Source organism: Panicum virgatum, chromosome 4N, assembly GCF_016808335.1.
Source record: "Panicum virgatum strain AP13 chromosome 4N, P.virgatum_v5, whole genome shotgun sequence".
Taxonomy (NCBI): Eukaryota; Viridiplantae; Streptophyta; class Magnoliopsida; order Poales; family Poaceae; genus Panicum; species Panicum virgatum.
This window is the reverse complement of record NC_053148.1, coordinates 48,119,707-48,124,341: the sequence shown is the minus strand read 5'-3', so window position 1 is coordinate 48,124,341 and position 4,635 is coordinate 48,119,707.

The following is a 4,635-nucleotide window of genomic DNA, read 5'->3' as shown; positions in this document are numbered from 1 at the left end:
ACAGTATGAAATGAGTTCGAACATAGATAGAAAAGTCCCCAATTCTGAAGTCGCGACCTAGAGACTAAGGCACAAAACCCTAACTTCCAACTATGCTGGGAGTAGAACAGATCTTGAATTGCAAGCGGGACAAGGAGAGGGACGACGATGAGTCGGAATTTCCACCTTGAATTTGGATTGCTTCAGTATCGGAGCATCACCTGTCGACCGCACGTGCACCACCACAACAATCTCGTAGCAATAGAGAGGTACGAGAAGGGGAAGAAGAAGAAGATAGCAACTCGCAAGGCATATGGTGGCCGGAGTTGCAAGAACCTTTCTATCCACCTCCGCGGCCATTGGGTTTACGACAACGACAGGGTCAGGAGCTGTGGCCATCGGGTTTATGACAACGACAGGGTCAGGAGCTGGTGTTTTCCGTCAATGGCAACGACAACACAACTCAGAAGTCGAAAATCACAAGAAACCCGGATATTTCACTTGACACCCTCTGATTTCTCTTGAGTTTATCGGAACCAATTTTTAAAATAGCAGGCTAAGACATTTAGCGGTTGGTGTTTGTAGAGTCTAAGATAGGCTACAGCGGATTATAGTCTAGCTAACCCATTTAGCGGTTATGTAAATACTATGTATTGAGAAATCGGCATCCCTAATCTTTACACCGATTTTCGAGAATCGGTACCAAAGTTGTGTGATACGACTTCTTCCATGAATCCTATATCCACACTACACGAAGAAGATTTTCATCTAGACAGTAATATGAGAGTTCAACTCTATATTGAAACTCAACTCTTTATTCATAGTACAACACAAGATTCTTTCACTTTTTATGCTGCTACCCTACTATGACACTACTACGCTACATGGCAACCTTGTCGTCTACTGCTTGAGACCTTTTATGCCATGGTATGGCAAGAGGGGAGGAGAGCACCCTATTTATAGTACACCATGGCTCATATGATTTTGCCATGTGTTCATCTTCTACACACTTCTCTACAAAATATCTAACTCTAAAATTTTTCTCATGCTTATCGAACTATACAAATATCTAATTTCTACAGTATTCCATATTTCACCATTAAGCATAGTAAACATGGTTCATGCATACTCTCTAACCTTCTAGAAGCTTCTCACAAACATGCTTTTTTTTAGGAAAAAGTCCACATTTGACCCCTCAACTATTAGATTTGTCCAACTTTGATCCCAAACTACGAAACTGGGCACAGTGGACACCCGAACTTTCAAAACCAGATCAATTTATACCCTGAGACTGATTTGGTTGGTATTGAGCTGATGTGGCAGTGGTTTTGACTACATTGACCATGACACGACAGCTTTTCGCCTACGTGGCAGGGCCAGTGTGGACAAAGGGCCACGTGGGAGGGGAACAAAATTGCAATATGGCCCCTTCCGACCCTTGGCGTCGCACATGGCCAAGTCGCGCACACGCCGGGCTTGACCGAGGCGCGGCGGCGCTGACCCGGCCAGGAACGCCTGGCGGCGAACCTCCTCGGCCAGCGGGGCTCAGCGCAACATGGCGAACAAACGGGTGGCGCTAGAGCTCAAAGACAAAGGCGAAGCAGCGGTTAACGGCGACGGCGGCGGCTAGGGCTTGACCGGCGGCGGCGAAGCGACCGGTAGGCGCGAGGAGCGCAGATCCAGGGCAACAAGCGGCATGGGTAGCATCATGAGAGCCTAGAATACGCGGCGTGCTCCCTAATTTGGACAGCGCGAGATGGGAACCAGCAAAACCCGACGGCAGCGCCATGCACGGCGGCGCAGGCATCCCGGCGATGGCACGCGCACAGCAAGCCAACAAACGGCACAACAAGCACCTACACAACCTAGGAAAGCTAGCCATGCAGTCGTATTGGAAGAAAATCAGCCGGAGCATAGGGCTCACCGTGAACTACCTTGCCGGCGGCGAGCAGAACAGGGCAGGGTACTCGGCGTCGATTCAAGGCACGAGGGCTTGAACAGATGAGTTAGGAATGGAGGTGGGGTGTGCACGGGGCTCTAAGCTGGAGGAATCGGCCGAAGCTTGCTCGGGGACGACGAATTTCTCCGATGATGGCGAATTTCTCCAACACCTTGGCTCAGTGGGGAAGCAGCACGACGAGCCCGGCAGCCCATGCCAGGATCCCTCTGCGCGCCACCACCGGGGAGCCCCATGCGCGCTACCGTGGGACCGCGCCTACGCCGCCGGTGAACCCACGCTAGAACCTCTCCATCTTCCTCCCTCTCCCATTCAGTCTCCTTCTTCCTCGGTTCAAAAACAGAGCAGACTCCACCGCCGCCGGATCAAATCCCACCGGCCCAGGCCACCACCTCCTACTCAGCCACACCCCTAACCAGCCCCTTCTAACACTACGCAGGGGCGGTGCGCGGCGCACGCGCGGCGGCGCAGGCAAGCGGGCGCAGTGGCAAAGGCAGGCTCTGCCGGCGTAGCGGCCATGGCGGGCAGTGGCGCAACTCGGTGCAAGCAGGGGGGCAGACCGGCAGCGGGGCCAGTGGGGCGGCGGTCAGTGCCGCCGTGCGGTGCCGCGGTGCTCAGTGGCGCGACGCAGGGGCGCGCGGAGGCGGCCCGCAGCATGCGCGCGGCGGTGGCAGGCTGGCCGGTGGCGGCCGGCCGCGTTCCGGTCATGGCAGCGGCAAACGCGTCTATCTAGTGTGAGCACGAGCTACGCGAGAGCCGAACGATGCTATTTGTGCCATCAATCGAAGAAGAACGAGTTCGGAGGTGAGGTCTCACCGCCCTGCCCCGTCACCGGACTTGAGGACGTCCGAGCCACGCCGCGCTCGCCCCCTACAACGCCTCCGTGGGGGTTTGTGGCAGGGCCGCTGCTGCAGCCTGTATGGCATGGTGCGGGGTCGGTTGCGGAGGTCGAGATGGAGGTGGGAGGGGAGGCGGCGCTGGCGGAGGGGAACGGGGCGGGAGGGGAGGCCGATGGCGGTGGCAGGCAGAGGGGAACAGGGTAGGAGGAGATGCCGGCCGACGTGGCCCTCTCTGTCCACATCATCGGGTCAATACCGGTCAACATGTACCACGTCAAATGAAAACCACCAAAATCAAGTCCAAGTGCTAAAAGTGAACAGTTTTGGTAGTTGGGGTACTGATCCCAGACGGTTTTGTAGTCGAGGGTTAAAATTAGACCAACACAATAGTTAAGGGGCCAAAAGTGGACTTTTTCCTTTTTTTACTTCAGCACCATGCATAAATCTATGAGATAATGGTTTAGCTTTATGGTGGTATTGAAAACTGTCCATACACAGAAGGTGATGCAAAAGATTTGCGAGTGCAGTACCGTGCTAAGTATCGAGAAAAGGACATGAAGGCAACCCTTGATCACTTTGAGGAGCTGAAGAAGGAAGATCCTGATTTCATTTACAGTTATACTCTTGATGAATTTGATAGGGTTGAGAATCTATTTTGGGTCGATGGTGCAGCAAGAAAATCATATGCTCTATCATATGAGCTCTATGGTGATTGTATATTTTTTGACACATCTTACTTGACCAACATGTATAATATGCCTTGTGCTCCTTTCATAGGTAAAAAGTTCATTTTCCCCCTTATATCAATTTATGTGTTATTCTGTAGCAACTTATGTTTAACTTTTGTAGCAACTTATTTTATTTCTACTGTGCAAATTTGATAGGTATTTGATAGAAATGGTATAACTATACATATTGGTTGTGGCTTCATGAGGAATGAAAATACATAAGCTTTTGTGTGGTTGTTTACTGAATTTAAGAAGGCTATGGGTAACAAGGATCCCGTCAATATTATCACCGATCAAGACTTGGCAATGGCCATGGTGATTGGTTCAACAGGCATATTTGAGCTAACAAAGTCATCAATCATTTGAGGTTGTATCAACATTGTGGTGGAGTTTTTTTGGTATTTAGCTGAGGTGCGAAAAACATTATATGAATTATTAGTGAACTTGCAACATGCTAGTGAATAAGTTGGTACATGTCCATAAGTGAAGTTGCTACTTCGGTAAGATGCGGATTGGTACTCCCCGAGAAAAAAAAAGCTGAAAAAAGCTGGACATATGACTTACATGTAACTTCCCAAATTGATCTTCGTGTCCAAACAAAAACTCTTACTTCTGCAGATTGATCTACAACATCTCCGATGTCGAGGGCATCCAAATACAAAATATGCATGTACCGTATGTATTGGTGGGGAGGGTCAGAATATATAGTTGGAAAAAACAAACAACTTGCATTGTGTGAGTGAAAATAAAGATGCTGCGGCATAACGTTAGGAAAAGGAGGCAGCCCGACACTGATTTCCTTCCTCCTTGATTGAAATGTGTGATGTCTTTAATCAACCTTTCAACCACATGCCTGCACCAATTGTATTTTCTGATCTTTCCTGCATCTGCAATCGCATGGAAGGCCCGCACACACAAAGGTGTGTTTGAAGTGGGACACAAGAATGAGCTGATAGCGAACTCAAGCCAATACCACAGCCATAATGTATCACTCCTCTTCTTTCCCTTTCCCAATAACCAACTTTCAGCTTTAGTGAATGATGGTGCTCTTTGATCATTTTCATGGTTGAAAACTTTGTAGAATTATTCATATGTATCAGAGAAGCTATTCTTTGCATAATCAATATGCTCT